This window comes from Jaculus jaculus, chromosome 8 (genome assembly GCF_020740685.1).
Source record: "Jaculus jaculus isolate mJacJac1 chromosome 8, mJacJac1.mat.Y.cur, whole genome shotgun sequence".
Classification (NCBI taxonomy): domain Eukaryota; kingdom Metazoa; phylum Chordata; class Mammalia; order Rodentia; family Dipodidae; genus Jaculus; species Jaculus jaculus.
In genome coordinates, this window is record NC_059109.1 from 1,565,313 (window position 1) to 1,582,327 (window position 17,015).

Genomic DNA, 17,015 nt, shown 5'->3' on the forward strand with positions numbered 1-17,015 from the left:
AGTTGCTGAATTTACAGTGGCAAAACTCCAAGGAAGTTTGAACAGTTTAAAAACAAAATAAAAACAATATGAGCTTCTTCCAATTAACTGATAGGATAACAGTGCAAAATATCTGTGTGCTGTCTGGAGACCACCAACTCACATTCTTAGACAAGAGTGCAGCTTTTCTTCAGCTAAGACTCTGAGACACATGGAGCCCTCAACTAAAACCATCTTAGATCCTGAAGGATGAAGGGATTTCCTGGAAAATACACTAAAAGGAGACATTTGAGCTCTCTAGGTTAATTAAAATCTGTTGCAAAGTAAAGGAGAAGTGACTGTGAAAACCAACCTTTTAGCTTTTGTAACGTGTCTATGAGCTAAGCTGCAAAAGCTTTCATAGAAATAGGAAGCTTGCCTTACAGAAAAACTGAAGAGAAGGTAGGCTAAGGTTTGCTGAAGCCTTCAGAAGGGCAGAGTTCCTAACCTTCCGTTACTGCTTTGGAATGCCCTCCCTGCCAACCTCCCCTCCTGAGCTGTTCTCTTCAGCCTCCACGCCTGCTTCTAGAGCCCAGACTCTCTTTTCCTTTCACAGGAAGCCCTTATATGGTGAGGGGCAAGAAAGAGGGAGCCAACAACTGCCAGGCAGAGAGCAGGAGTTCCTGAGAATTAATTACAGATTTACTACAGAGTGATATTAAACAAACAAGACACAACAGCCCACTGAAGTACCTGTCAATTTTTTTTAAAGAAAGTCCCTGAACGGTTGACCTCACCACAAATGAAGCAGAAACTGACCAAGCCATATCCCTCTTCCCAAATCCTTAGGGACAGATGCTCTACAGCTCCCCAGGCCTCTCATTTCCCAGTTACCTGTCTCTCCCCAAGAAGTCACCACTAAATTCCCTCATGACTCCGTAGCATAGCTAACTCCCAGCTCCCAGACGGTAAAAGTCTCTCCGGAAGTCTACTGTCAGTCCTCCTTCCCCATTCTGCAGCTCCCGGCCCTTTCGGTGCTGTAGGCAATTATTTCAATATGTACTACCGTCAGTAAGGAAGTTTATCTGATTATAACGTCTTTGTCCATGCTGAGTCCATTTTAAAGAGAAAGAAAGGCTGTAGAGATGGCTTAACTGTTAAGGTGCTTGCCTGCAAAGCCTAAAGACCCAGGTTCAACTCCCCAGAATCCATGTAAAGCCAGAGGCACAAGGTTCTGGAGTTTGTTTACAGTGGCTACAGGCCTGGTGCTCCCGTCCTTTCTCTCTCTCTCTCTCTCAAATAAATAAATAAAATATTCCAAAGAGAAAGAAGCTGGCAAGATGTACAGAGTAAAGGTCAAATACTCATGTGGTATTGCAATCTCCTCCTGCCCTGGTGACTGTCTCAAGTCATGGTCCCCACAGATTTCCACAGAAAGCAAGATGATCTGTCTACTTTCCTCAGGAGTGTGGTCAAGACACTCCTGTCTTTTATGAAACCAAGAGATGAACTCAGCCACTCGTTCTTCGTGAACAATGAATCCACCAAGGAAACCCAGTTCTTGGAGCCACTGTAGGTCAGCTCTTCATAGTCTACTGAATGTCGTCTTCTTACCCATGAGATTGCAACGCACGACGGGAAAGGACACATAAATACGTGTATCGGGAAAACCAGACTACGGACATTGCAAAGACTATTTTACCTATCCTGTAATAGTTAAATTGATAAATAAAAATTGCATGTTCTATGATGTATAACATGATGTTTTGACACGGGTACACACTGTGGAGAGACTGAAGCAAGTTAATCAATGTGTGCATTACTTCATTCATTAGCTCCACCACCAAGCTGTATGAGAAGTATACTTAATATATTTTTTAGCAACTAGCAAATTTACGATGCATTGTTAACTAGAGCTACGCTGTTGTACAAAAGATCTCCCAAGCCCCTCATCTCTTCCTTGCCCGGCTCCCATTCGATGCCTATTTGGGTCTTTGACCATTTACTTTTTTCTTCTCTCTCTCTCTTTTGCCTGCATGTGTGCATGTGCTTGTATGTGTGTATGTGTGGTGTGATGCATAGTGTATGTCCCTTTTGGTGCCCCATATGCTTGGGATCACGACCTGTGGTAGCTGGAAATTTTAAGTCTGGCAGTCTCGGGTCCCATCAGGTATTCATGCTTTCTCAGAAAATCCATTTAATTGCTAAGCCATCTCTCCATGCCCTTTGCCCATTTTTCTCCCCTGGAAATCACTATGCAGTCTCAGGCTGGTCTTGAACTCACAGCGATCATCCTACCTCAGCCTGCTGAGTACTGGGATTAAAGGCGTATGCCACCATGCCTGGGAGAAAGAGAGAGAAAGAAGGAATATGAGCACACCAGGGTCTTTAGCCACTGCAAATGAACTTCAGATGCATGTGCCACATTGTGCATCTGTTCTTTATGTGGGTACTGGGGCATTGAACTCCCGTCATTAGGTTTTGCAGGCAAGCACCTTAACCACTGAGCCATCTCTCCAGCTCCCTTTGCCCATTTTTAATTGAGTTACTTTTTTCCTATTGATTTGAGTTAGCCTCTTGTCTTATGTTTAGGAATCCATGGGCTATCTCTTCGTTCTGTTGCTTCCTTTATGGTGCAGAAACTTTTTAATTTGATGCAATCCCACTGATATTTTGCTTTTATTCTTGTGCTTTTTGTATCATATCTAAAAAATGTTGCCTAGGCCAATGTCATGGGCTTTTTTCCAGTGTCCTCTCTCTCCTCCTTCTTCTCCCTCCCCTTCCTCCTTTACTTTTTCTGTGAAGGCATGTGTGTGCATGTGTGTGTTGTATATGTGTGTAGTGTATGGCATAGCATCCCATTTGCATGTCTGCAGGGGTGGCGGTTGGGTTGGAGGGTGATCTCACTTTAAGTGGCCAGAGAGGATGGGCTGACGTCCCACTCCCTTGCTCTTCCACAGGTCTTGTTCCGAGCCAGCGTCCCTTGCTGAGTCAGGAGCATGCAGGTCTCCGCAGGTCTTGAGTATCTGCTTCCTGCAGGACTGGGGCGACAGGCACTGCGGTCACACCCAGCTCTTCACATGAAGACTAAATGTTTGAACGCTGGCAGCCGTGGGCCCCTTCAAACCCTCAGTGTTTTTGCAGGAAGCACAATCTCTGAGCTATCTTTCCAGTCTTTTCCTGTGTTTTCTTTCACTAATGCTATATCAGTCTTCAAAGTTTTATTCTTGGGTAGGTGGATATCCAAGTTCCTAGACACCATTTATCAAAGAGTATCTTTTCTCCATACGTGTTCTTTTAAGCTAGCGGTATGGTTTTGATCCTTTGTTCTGCTCCTATTGTGTGTCAGATTTATTGATTTTAGCATATTGAACCACCCTTGCATCTAAAAACAAATCTCATTTGTTCATGATGGGTGCTTCTGTCAAGATGATGTTGACTTTGGTATCTAGTGATATTTGCATTGATGTCCATCATTGACCCTAGCCTTGGAGCCACACTGTCTTTAATAATTTTATTAATAATTAATAATTTAATGTATTTTAGTTTAATAGCATAAATTCCCTGAGCTGTGGTGAGTGAGTTTTAAGTAATAAGCTCATAGGAGCCTCTGGATTTCTGCTTTGGTAGGTATTTGGTAGGTATTGGGTATCCTCAGGATCTGTCTCCTCCTCCACCCTGGCACTGATTATGAGGTTCAGCATGGAAGCAGCGCTCATGTTCATCTCCCAGATCCTCTCTGGTTTTAGCTGGGGCTTGGCTGAAGCACCAGGCATAGTTTATATCCTTGGGTCTCACTGCCTTCTGAAGAAAGAACAGATTCTCCAGTGGAGAGTGAAGTCAGCATAGTTTAAATGGGATAAGCATTATTAATTTAGGGAGAATTTGATGTATGTAATCCCTCTTTTAGCAAAAGACTAGTGAGAGCTTGACACTGGAGAGCATAATCTTTGTCTCGATAGGATTCTGATCTGGTTCCTAACTCCAGATGTGGGTTCCTTTACGCTGAGTGGATCTCTTAGCCAATCAGAAAGCTATTGGTTACCCAGCTGTGTTACTACTACTGCACTGGCGTGTACATCCTGTCAGGGTGTTTGCTTCTGAGTAGCTTAGACCTCTGGCTGCTTAGACCATTGTTGGCCACTTTCCCACAGTAGCTCATGTAGTGCTTTTCAGCATTAAATGGGCTGTCCAGGGACTGGCTGTCTTTTGGATTCCAGCCAGGTCTCCTTATGCTCTGTGTCAGCATCATATCGTGCCTTCAGCAATACGGCCTTACCTTTTGCCTCAGGCAGGTGGTCAAGGGCTTTGACAGAAAGCTGTCTTGATTTGGGAAACTTGTAGGTCTTTATAATCAGTAGCTCAGTGTGGGTAGCAACCAATTTCTGGTACTGAGAGTTAAAGGCCAGAGACAAAAATTTATTTATTTATTTATTTATTTTGTTTTTTTAAGCGTAGGCTTCATCCCACCTTCTCCAGGACCCTTCTTCCTAGGTGCTCCCCTTACTCCTACTGAGGGATATATCTTTTAGTCTATCTTTAAGGATAAATTTTTCTATAGTACCAGTTCATTTTTATTTAGTTTTGTGTTTGTTTTATCCCCTCCCCCAAACTCTTCCATCCCTATCATCTGGGCCTTGAGTTGCCTTTCAGGTATATCAGCCACTCAAGATGATCTAGGTTAGGAACTGCAGATGAGTGAAAACATGCAGCATTTGTCTTTCTGTGATTGTGTGAGTTTGCTGAGTATGATCTGTTCCAAGTCTGTCCATTTTTCTACAAATTTCATTGTATCATTTTTTTCTTACTGCTAAGTAAGATTCCATTGTGTAAATGTACTGCAACTTCATTATCCATTCATCCAATGATGGGCACCTTGGTTGATTCCAGCTCTTAGCTATAAAATGAAATGAAGAGCTATAAACTATATAGCTATAAACATGGTTGAGCAAGTATCTCTGTAGTGATGCATGAGGCATTTAGGATAAATGCCCAGTAAGGGAACAACTGGGTCTGTTGGTAGCTCTATGTTCATCCTTTTCAGAAATCTCCATATTGATTTCCATAGTGGTTGTACAAGTTTACATTCCCACTAACAGTGGATGAGAGCTCCCCTTTCCCCATATTTTTGCTAACATTTGTTGTTGTTAAATTTTCTAATTATTGTCATCCTTACTGGAGTAAGGTTGAATCTAATGATTGTTTTAATTTGCATTTCCCTAATGATTAGGGGTGCTGAACATTTTCCTAAATCTGTGTTAGTCATTTGTGTTTCTTCCTCTGAGAACTCCCTTTTCAGTTCTCTGTGCCCATTTTGGAGTGGGTTGTTCAATATTTTGTTGTTTAGCTTTTGAATTCTTTGTAGGTTCTAGATATTAGGCTTCTGCCAGTGGTGTAGCTGGCAAAGATTTTCTTCCATTCAGTGAGTAATCTATTGGCTCTGCTTACAGTATGTTTCTCTGTGCAAAAGCTTTTTATTTTTTTGAACTTTGATCATTTATTTTATTTTATTTTTTAATTTTATTGACATCTTCTATAATTACAGACAATAAACCATGATATTTCCCTCCCCTCCCCCACTTTCCCCTTCACAACTCCACCCTCCCATCATATCCCCCCCTCTCTCCATTAGTCTCTCTTTTATTTTGATATCATCTTTAGACCTTTCCCCTCTCTGTAATCTGTTCTTCTATGTACATATATACAATACCACCCCCTTAAGTCCTTCCCTCTCCTCCTTCCCTAGTAGCCTTTTTGGAGCTTACTGGCCTACACTACTGTTTTTTGGTTTCAGCTCACACATGTCTATACATTTGTAGCTAGGATCCACATATGAAAAAGAACATGCGGGCTGGAGAGATGGCTTAGCGGTTAAGCGCTTGCCTGTGAAGCCTAAGGACCCCAGTTCGAGGCTCGGTTCCCCAGGTCCCAGGTTAGCCAGATGCACAAGGGTGCGCACGCGTCTGGAGTTCGTTTGCAGAGGCTGGAAGCCCTGGCACGCCCATTCTCTCTCTCTCCGTCTACCTGTCTTTCTCTCTGTGTCTGTCGCTCTCAAATAAATAAATAAAAATTAAAGAAAAAGAAAAAGAACATGCAACATTTGGCTTTCTGGCCCTGAGCTACCTCAGTATAATCCTTTCCAAGTCTATCCATTTGCCTGCAAATTTCATTTTTCTTTAAGGCTGAATCGAACTTCATTGTGTAAATATATCACATCTTTATTATCCATTCATCTGTGGAGGGAAACCTAGGCCGGCTCCATTTCTTAGCTATTGTGAATAGAGCAGCAATAAACATGGTTGTGCAAGTGCAAACATCGAAGCTTCTCCAATAAATGGAGATGTTCATTTTATACATCTACATTTGTGAAAGATAAAATTCTCAAGATCTTTTTTTTTCAGTGGCTGGATATTTGGTGGCTATCTACTGGGTTCTGATTCATTCTGTCAAGACTTTGGTTGTCTGTCACAGTATTTCAGCCACAGTGCTAATGTTCACACATCTTTTTTGTTTGTTTATTTTATTTATTTATTTGAGAGTGACAGACAGAGAGAAAAAGAGGCAGAGAGAGAGAGGGAGAAAATGGGCGCGCCAGGGCCTCCAGCCACTGCCAACAAACTCCAGATGTGTGCGCCCCCTTGTGCATCTGGCTAACTTGGGTCCTAGGGAATTGAGCCTCAAACCGGGATCCTTAGGCTTCACAGGCAAGAGCTTAACCGCTAAGCCATCTCTCCAGCCCATGTTCACACATTTTACTTGTTGACCAATGCTTTCACTAAATATAGTTCCATCTGCTCATTATTGCTGTATCTATGTAACTTCCTTTAGTTTATCTGAGTGCTTATACATGTAAAAAATATATGCTTTTGCCAATTTTATGTTTCACAAATAAATCTCATCTAAAATATAACTGTTTTGAAATAAAAATTTTTAATTATCTTGGGTGAATTGTATTTTTTGGATTTAAACATTTTGAATTATAGCATTCAAACTTGTGTCTTTTGGGATTGTAAGCCAAACACCCTTCCCATCACAGAGGCAGAGAAAACTTTTATTTGGAATTTTCTGTCCACAAATGGGAAATTCAGACTGCTCTTTTGCCCATCTGAGCTCCTCTTCTCCACGTGACAGCAGCACTGACCACAGTTTCCAAAAGAACCAAGCCAGTAGTGACCGCCAAGATGAGGATGGTAGGCTGAGTTGGCTCTGAAAAGGGAAGCAGAAATACAGGGCCTTGACCCCCACAGCGCAGCCCTGGCCCTGCTCAGGATGGTCTTCTGCTTTCCCTGAAAAGAGGCTTTGCGCCTACACCCCTCCTCACCCCATCTCAAGGTGAGGGGCTCAGGCAGCCCCTCATGCTGCACAAGGCACGTGTATCTCTGCTCCTCCCCAGAAGGCATCACCATAACTGCCTGCTTCCGGAAGTTTCTATCTCCTGCAGTCCTGGTCAAGTAAGGGTCATCTCAGCAGGGTAGAAATCCAGGGACCAGCAACCTCAGACCTTCAGGTCTGGGGTGATGGGTCACACGAGTCTTTGGGGGATCTAAGGGCAAGAGGTGAGAAGTTAAGGAATTTTTACTGCAGCAGTGCTGAAGATCATCCTAGGATTAGAGAGAGCTAGAGTGGGGGACAGGTGAAAACTCCACAGTGGGCTAGACTCAGGAATCTGGGATCATTTATTTTTGGGGAAAGAGTGGGCCAGCACGGGATAGGTAACTCCAGGTCTCCCACGAGGAAAAAGGGAACTTTATGACTTTCTGAATGGTTGGGGGCTGAGAGACAGCATAAATCAGACCTCCGGAGACACTGGGTGTGGGGAGAGAACCTCGGCCTGAGCGAGGTCATGGCTCACGGTGCACAGATTGAAAAGAACCTGGGGACCTTTTCTCCTACCCTCGAGAGTCACTCTTTGATGTTGGATCAGAAACTACCGAGAGCTAATCCCAGTGTCCTCTCTCCTCAGGTAACGCGAGCCCCATTCGGAAGGCAAACAGAAGAAAGTTCTGCGGCTCCTTGTGCCTGACCGCTGCAGCTTCTCTTGCGCTTCCTACAGGTAAGTGCGAAGTGACTCCCGCGAACCTCCAGAACAGTTAGAGCAGCTTCCTCCCGCTCTCGCAGGGTGATCTATCTGAGCTGCTGTGTCCATCGCTGTCCTGGCGGACAGGTCCTCGTTTAGGGAGAGGTAATTGTGGCCGTCATAGAACTGACGGGATGGGTGGAGGAGGCGCCCATCAGGCCCAACGTAGCAGCCGGTCATCCTCTGGATGGTGAGAGACTGCCGCGTGCCCGTGACCAGTCCGGTCCAGTCCATCCGTCCACCTGCGGAACCTCGGACCTGGCGACCCGGGGTGACTTAGGGGGCGTGGACGGTTCATGATCTCCGCCCTTGCTCTCGATGTTTCTGCAAGTTGGCTGGAATCATCTGTGCGGCGACGCTGCAGACCCGCTTCTGGTCCTCGCAGTCCCTGCGCGAGGTCCCCGAAGCCGGCAGTCACGCGTGCCCGGACCGCCCGAGGCCACCGCACGTCGACAGCGAGGGAGCCGGTGCGCGTCCCCGCGGCGAGCAGCGCGACGCGGGTGGCCAGGGGCTCAGTCCTCGCCGCCGGGGCCCCGCAGACCCCCGTTTCCCTGCCAGGTCCCCGCACTCGCCCACCCGGGTCTTGCTTGGGCAGGGCAGGGCGGCCGCGAGGAGCGGGAGGAGCGAGCGCCCTGTCTCTGCCGCATCCTGGGGACTGGGGGTGGGGGCGGGTGGAGAGTGGGTGGGGGCTGGTGGATTTTATAATCTGGGCCAGCGAGACGCTGATTGAGAACAAGCCAAGGGTTGCTTCATCAATGTCCAGGCAAACGACCTACTTGACAAAAGTTTGTTGATCGAAAAGTGAAACTCAGGGACATCTCCAACTTGGCTGTCTTCATCCCCTGGGCATTTGGGACTTTGTCCCTGACCTCTGTCCTCCTGCACTTAGCGCTCGTTATCACGTTTCCCCGAGTCATTCCAGCGTTTCAGGATCTCTGTATACTCATGAATTAGGGCAGACCCCAAGCATATTATAAATTGAAGCAATTTTAGAGCCGGGCGTGGTGGCGCACGCCTTTAATCCCAGCACTCGGGAGGCAGAGGTAGGAGGATTGCCATGAGTTCAAGGTCACCCTGAGATGACAGAGTTAATTCCAGGTCAGCCTGAACCAGAGTGAGACCCTACCTCGAAAAACCAAAAAAAAAAAAAAAAAAAATTGAAGCAATTTTAAAATAATTCATTTAGAATATTAGCAACCTATTATGTGGTAACATAATAGTTGATGAAAAGTAACTATTTTCCAAAATTAAGCACAGTGAGAAGGGTAGATCTCTTTTTATATTTTATAATTTTTCAGGTCTATTTCTTGTTTATTGTGTTAGAAAGCTACTGGATTTTCATTTTAACTTTGCATTTAACCTGCTATCTGGTTAAAGTGTATAAAAAGTCAGCCTGAAAAATATGTAGGAGGAATTATTATTTATTATTATTTTTATCAGAGAGAATGAGAGTGAGAACGAGAGAGAGAGAGAATTGGTATGCCAGAGTCACCAGCCACTCCACTCGAGCTCCAGACACGGGTGCCATTTTGTGCGCATGTGCGGACCTTGAGTGCTTGCATCACCTTATGCGTCTGGCTTAAGTGGGACCTGTAGAGTCAAACATGAGTCCATAGGCTTCCCAGGCAAGCACCTTAATAGCTAGACCATTTCTCCATCCATAACGTGGTTATTCATCTTTCACATGACACCAAAATGACACCAGTGTTAGCTTCTTTAGGGTTTGCAAAACCAGAAAAAGAACCAGTTAAACCCATCTGGACAGATAATGAGCCAGAGGCATTGTGTCTCTAGAGTCTGAAACCAAACGAGGTGTGTGGGAGAGAATCTGTAAAAGACCAGGTAAGATCCATAAATGCTGAAGTTTAGATTTGTTAAGGAAATAACAAAGACAAGCCTTGACATCAAGGAAGGGAAAGAACTCCTTTCTGCAGAGCTTTAAGTAAAAGACAAGAGGAAAACTATGGAAGTGCACAAGTGGAACCTTGCAAAAGGGTCCTTTAAGACAGATCTGTCATCTGGGCAGCAAACACTTGAGAAGGGGCCCTGGTGTGGTAGAAAAGAAGCTAAAAGTTGAACTGATTCACTGAGTTACTGTGAGTTAATTGCTGGGGAGCTAAAACGTACCTTTGTCAGCAGATGGAAAAATCCCAAAGAAGGAACTGTCCAGAAAGGGTCCAAAGGGATGATAAGAAGGAAAGACAGTTTAGGCTAAAACAAAGTAAAATGGAGTTCATTGTTAGGGGGGGCCTGACTATAGAAATGATTGATATGCAAATTGCTGCATCTTGTTTATTCACTTACTCCTCGCCTGGGCTATGAAGACTATAAAATGGAAATAAAAATCTAGGCTTGGGGCCAAAAGCTTCTTTGGAGGGCTGCCTCAAACTTCTTGGCCTCTGGTAATAGCTCCTCTACTTTCAGTCATTCTGGCTTTGGAGTCATCTTTCCAGAGCGTTCCTACAGCACTTCTCCTAGCTTCACTGACTCTCCAGTGGGAAAGCGTCTTCAAAACGATTGTGTAGTCAAAGGGGCACATGCATCTGGAGTTCGTTTGCAGTGGCTATAGGCCTTTGCATGCCCATTCGCTCTCTGTCTCTCTTCTCTCTCTCTCTCTCTGCTTGCAAATAAAAAAAAAAAAAATTTAAAAAAAAGATTGTGTAGTCAAACTTTTTGGCTACCCAGAGCAGAACTCCCTGAATTTTTGTATCTCAAAGCCTTAAAGGACTCTTCTGTCTCCTGAGTAAGCAAGAAAATACTCTGAGGGCTGGAAAAATGACTTAGTGGTTAAAGGCACTTACTTGCACAGCCTTGTAACTGGGTTTTGGGAGCTCAGTTCAGGAAAGTCCTTGAACTCCAAACCCTGAGCTCGTGCCTGTTTTTTAACCAAAGAACAAAACTGAGGATAAATTATGAACCCTTACATTTTCATTTAGGAATATATGAGGGAAATGAAGGGGAAATGGAACTCATCTGACTGAGGCCTATCTACAGCTCCTGCTGCTGTCCAAAGGCTAGTACGCTACTTGGATAGACAGTCCAAATGGGCTGGCTCTAGGATCTGGCGTCCTTCTCTACAAACAATCAGGTCTTCCCCTTGCCTATAAAGGCTGCAGTCTTCTTCCTGTTGCAAACTTTGCCCTGCTTCTCTCTGTTCAGCTCAGCTCTGCTTTTCTGGCTCTGCTCTGCCTGCCTACCTTCTTTGCTCAGTCCACAGGGATGCACTTGAGTCCAGCTTGACTGGGGCAGGGGGAGGTGGAGAAGAACATAAAACTTTTCTTGGTTTGTACACAGGTATATGTGGTAGGAACTTTAACATTGTTCAGAACTCCCAAGAGAAGCTAAACATTTGACTTTTTTATGTTATCTAACTTATTTAAATGTAAATACCAATAATATAGGTAGCAGTCATCATTTTGATGGCATATACATAGAATGCTTATAGCTTCTAATCCTTACCCACTTAAACTTCCTTTGCTGTACAAAAGCTTTAATTTCATGAGGTACCATATGCTAGTTAGTGACTTTGTTTCCTGAGTCACTAGAAGCCTACTGAGGAAATTTTGAAGAGTTTTCTCTAGTTTTTCATAAAAAAGTTCCAGAGTTTGAGTCTTCCATAAAGGAGTTTGTTCCATTTGGAGCTGATTTTTTAGTGGGCAGGATGAAAGACATAGATCTAATATTATTCTTATACAGGTGGGTATTTAATTTTCTAAGCATTATTTGTTGATGAGAATATCTCAAATGTTTATTTTTGACATCCATTTTAAAAATCATTTATATCTGCATGGGTTTATCTGGGGTTTTATGCTATGCCATTGGTGTGTGTGTGTGTGTGTGTGTGTGTGTGTGTGTGTGTATGTGTTTTGCCAATACTGTGCTGTCTTTTGTTACTGTTACTCTATAATATACCTTCTAAAGTCTTTTGTGCTTCTATATAAATTTCAAGGTTGTTTTTCCATTTCTGTGGTAAACAAGATCAACAAACATTAGCCAGACTAAACAAAAGACAAAGAGAAACTAAATTTAAAGATGAAAATGGAGATATTATAATAGGTATCATTGAATTCTAGAGTATCAGTAGGACATACTTATGCTTCACTTAATCATAAAATCTAAAAGAAATTGATGAATTTCTACATTTATATGACTTATGAAAACAGAATCAGAATGTGATGAAAACTTAAAAGACAGATATAAAGCAGGCACCAAAACTGAAGAAGTAAAACAAAATCTTCCAAGCTAGAAAAGTCTAGGGTCAGATAGATTCACTGCTGAATTCAACCTGACCTTCAAAGAAAAACTAACTCCAATGTGTCCCAAAATTTTCCATGAGATAGAAAAGGGATACCATTAATCTCTTTATTTCTTATACAAATCCAGTATTCCTGTGACCACCAAACCAGATAAACAACAGAATAAGGAAAACTATAGACCAAGCTCCCTGGTGAACATAGACACAAACTTTCTCAAGAAAACACTTGTATCCCAAATTCAAAAACAAATAAAAACCCAGTCATCATGAAGTTTGTTTAGTTTCAGGGATACAAATATGGTCCAACATATGAAGATCAGTAAATGTAGTACATCACATAAATGGACTCAGGGACAAAAATACATGTTCATTTTAATAAATGCAGAAAAGACATTTGACAATATTCATCATCCCTTCATTATAAAAGCCATGAAGACACTAGGAATAGAAGGAACATTTATCTATGTAACAAAGGCTATACACTACAAAACTATAGCCAACATCTTACAAAATAAGGAAAACTTCAAAGCATTTCCACTAAGACAGGAACACAACAAAAGTGTTTACTTTCTCCACTCTTATTCAATATAGTAATGGCATTCTTAGCTAAAGGAATAAAACAAGAGGAGGAAATAAAAGAGATAGAAATACGAAAGGAAGAAGCCAAAATATACTTTTAAAACCATTTTTATTAAAAACTTTAATAATTGAACATACTGTACATCGATCATATTCTGGTCTCAGTATTCTCTTTTGCAAGCAAGTGCCTTTAACTGCTGAGCCATCTCCCCAGCCCCTCATTACCCTCTTGTGACCTACCTTTACCTCATTCCACTGAACAACCACCTCTCTCCAAGTAATCCTTTTTCTATTTGGTGTCTCATTCCTTTTTTCCTCCTTCATCCTCTATGTCAAAATGTTGATGGGCTCAGAACTTTGTGGGTCTTATGGAGGTAATGACAGCCATTGTGATGTCATGAATGCACCAATCATTTCATGTACAGAGAACAGTGCTCCTAAATATACCTTCCCATCATGTGGATCTTACATTCTTTCTGCCTCCTTTCTGCAATGTTCACTGAGCCTTAGAGGGAATGATAGAGATGTCTCATTTAGTGCTGAGCACTCAACAACTTCTCCTGCAATGTTCTATGGCCTCTAGAAGGTATGATAGAGATAATGCCAGCAGTGCTAAACTGGCTTTTGTCTTCTCTTAACTTTGATGAGTCTTCTTAGTATTTGCTGCCATCTTTATTTTTTTTAACAAATGTTTTCTTTTTTAAATTAATTAGTTTTGTATCCAGTGAATACAGTCAAGTTGGCCTCCTCCATGTCCTCCCTCCTCCCTCTGGCCCCTCCTTGTTGAGGTATATGGGTCATGCATTGTGGAGTTAGCCTACAGCTATGGGTAGGAGAAATGTCTCTGCATATCATGACCCAACGTGTGGCTCTGACATTCTTTCCGGCCCCTCTTCAGCAAAATTTCTGTGAGCCATATTGGGTTCATTTGGGTTTGCTTCAGTGATGAGGTGTTAGGAGCCTCTGTGTCTCTGGATGTCTGATTTGATAGGAGTTGATTGTTCTCTGGATCGATCTCCTTCACCCCTGTGCTGGTACCAGGTTCACCAGGAAAACAGCACCCTTGCTTGTTTTGCCAATAGCACTTGCTGCCATCTTTAAAAGGAAACATCTTTCAACAAATGTGAGAAGAGCATGAGTCAATGGACATGAATATATACATTTAGAATCCAGTTTGATGGGCTTAGCATATCCATTTAGCCAAAGAACAGTGGTAGTTTCCCTCTAGAGCATATGTGCTTCCAAGCCATAGGCTTTTGACTTAGTATTGAGTAACAGGCATGAATTTCCTCCCACAAAAGGGCCTCAAATCCAAGATGAGAGCAGTTGGTTTTCCCTATAACTTATGTGCCATCCTTGCACTCATGGACACATCTGGTGTGGCTGGTTGATTGTGTAGCTTTCAGCATGCACTGTTTGTTGATGATTTTTCTCCTCTTGTAACCTACGTAACACTTTCCAGCAGTATGGCAGCTAGCTAGCAGTGGGGTGGTTTAAATCTCAGTTCTAACTTGATTTCTCAGTGTCCTGTGACCACAGCATGTGATGTCTTTAGTAATAAGGTCTTACCTCCTAGCTCTGGTGGATAACCAAGAACATTGACAATAGCCTTCATTGTTTTGGTGGCTTAATGGACCTTCCTGACTAATTGGGTTTTTGGTGGTGACCAATCCCTGGTACTGTGATTTACCTGCAACAACTTATGGCTTCAGAGTAAAACTTTCTCCATTCTAGCTGGGTACTTCTACCCAAACATGCACTCACTCTCGGTGTATTTAAAAATATTTTACTTAAACTAACAAAGAAGTGGGTGACTTATTCATAACATCTTTAGTCTTGTATATGTGTGTCCCATTTCCCTTTTTCCCCTCCCTACCTTTCCCCTGTTCACATTTAGACTTTTCCACTCCCCTGTATTCTGTCCCTCCACCTGCCTGTCCACTATACTCTCTTCTAATCCCTCCATACTTCACTTCCCTCCAAGCCTTATTCCAGCACCTGGCTTCTTACTCCAGTTTATCAGTTTATAAATAAATCTAAATATTCAAACTAGCATCCACATATGAGTGAGGACAAGTTATGTCTGTGTTTCTGAGCCAGAGTTCCCTCACTTAGTATATTTTTCCAGATCCATCTGTTTTCCTATAAATTTCATGATTTTATTTTCCTTTACTATAGAAGAAAACTCTATGGTGCATATGTACTTTTTTATAATCTATTCATAAGTTGCTGGTCATCTAAGTTGATGCCATTTCCTCACTATTGTGAGTACAGCAGCAACCAACATGGCTGAGCAAGTATCTCTAGAGTAAAATGCAGCGTCTTTAGGGTATATGTTCAGGTCACATGGTAGATCTATTTTTATTTTTTTGAGAAACATCCATACTGATTTCCATAATGGCTATACCAGCTTACATTCCCACAAACAATAAGTAAAACACCCTCTTTCCCAACACTATGGCCGGCATTTGTTGTCATTTTATTTTATTTATTTATTTATTTTTATTGATTAGTTTTGTACTCATTGAATACAGTCAATTTAGTACCATTATTAGGCTCACCCATGACCTACTCCCTCCCCTTGAGGTATATGGGTCATGTATTCTGGAGTTAGCCCACAGTTATGGGTAAGGATAAATGTCTGCATATCAGGACCCAACATGTGGCTCTGACATTCTTTCTGGCCCCTCTTCTGCAAAATTTCCCTGAGCCATGTTGGGTTCATTTTTGGTCTGCTTCAGTGATGAGGTGTTGGGGGCCTCTGGGTCTCTGGATCTCTGATTTGGTAGGCGTTGATTTTTCTCTGTGTTGTTTGTCATTTGATTTTTGATGATAATCATTCTGAACACAGTGAGATGGAATCTTAAAGTAGTTTTAATTTTCATTTCCCTGATGGCTAAATACATTGAACATCTTTTTAAATGGTTATTGGCTGTTTGTATTTTTTCCTTTCCCTGCCCCATTTTTTTGAGTGGGTTGATTGCTTTTTATTGCTTAGTTTTTTGAGTTCTTTGTATATTCTAGATATTAAACCTCTGTCAGATGTACATATGGCAAACATTTTCTCCCATTATATAGGTCTCAGTTGACAGTTTTGTTAGCCGTATAATAGCCTCTCAGCCTCATGAGATCCCATTTGTTGATTGTCTTATTCTATGAGCTGTTGAACTCTTTTTCTGAAAATCCTTCCTAAGCCTATATCTTGGTGTTCTGCATACTTTTTCCATTATTCATTCCAGGGTTTCAGGTCTTTCATTGAGGTCTTTGAACCATTTGAAGTTATTTTTATGCACTGTGAGAGGTAAGAACCTGAATGAATTCTTCCACATGTGGACATCCAGTTTATCTAGCACTACTTAATTGGAAATGCTGTCTTCGACCCAATGTGTGTATTTAGCCTCTGTCAAAAATAAGGTGGCTGTAGTTACATGAACTTATGTATGGATCTTCTATTCATTGATCTATGTGTCTGTTTTTGTTCCTGAAGAGTTGAACATGAGTCCTTAGGCTTTGCAGGCAAGAACCTTAATCGCTAAGCCATTTCTCCAGCCCCTTTCCTTTAAAAAAAATTTTTTTTTGTTTATTTTTACTTGTTTATTTGAGAGGGACAGACAGAGAGAGAGAAAGGGAGAGAAAGAGAGAGAGAAAATGGGTGTGCTAGGGCATCTAGCCACTACAAACAAACTCCAGACACGTGTGCCCCCTTGTGCATCTGGCTAACATGGGTCCTGGGGAATCGAGCCTAAAACCGGGGTCCTTAGGCTTCACAGGCAAGCGCTTAACCACTAAGCCATCTCCCCAGCCCCCCATTTCTTTTTTGTAAGTAATTTTACATTTGGTCTTCTCAGGGTGTCCTACATTTCTCTTGTGTTCTGCTCACTCATTTTTGAATTTATCATTGATTTTACCATTGCATTTTGTACATTTATAAAAATTGTCAATAAATAGGTGTGAAAGTATTGCGATATTGGAAACTATCAGAGGGAGACCTGCAGTAGGGAGACTTGAATTTGAATACTCCTAAATAATTCTAAATGTTAGCTCAATGTTTGTCATGTTTCTATAATTTGATTTTTCTTTCTATAAAATGAAAAATAAAATAATTTTGAAATAACTGTAGAAAATAACACATAGTCATTATAGTGG

At 42.2% G+C, this 17,015-nt stretch overlaps 1 protein-coding gene and 1 pseudogene across 1 annotated transcript in view; one reads left to right on the top strand and one right to left on the bottom strand.

Moving 5' to 3' along the window:
- Positions 1-17,015, top strand: part of LOC105944874 — a 115,311-nt gene that overhangs the window by 75,485 nt on the left and 22,811 nt on the right. Inside the window, exon 3 of the mRNA XM_045156064.1 lies at positions 7,922-8,011. The gene's annotated coding sequence lies outside the window, so the exon portion shown is untranslated. The remainder of the gene's footprint in view (positions 1-7,921; positions 8,012-17,015) is intronic.
- On the bottom strand, positions 7,043-8,269 carry LOC105945018 (annotated as a pseudogene).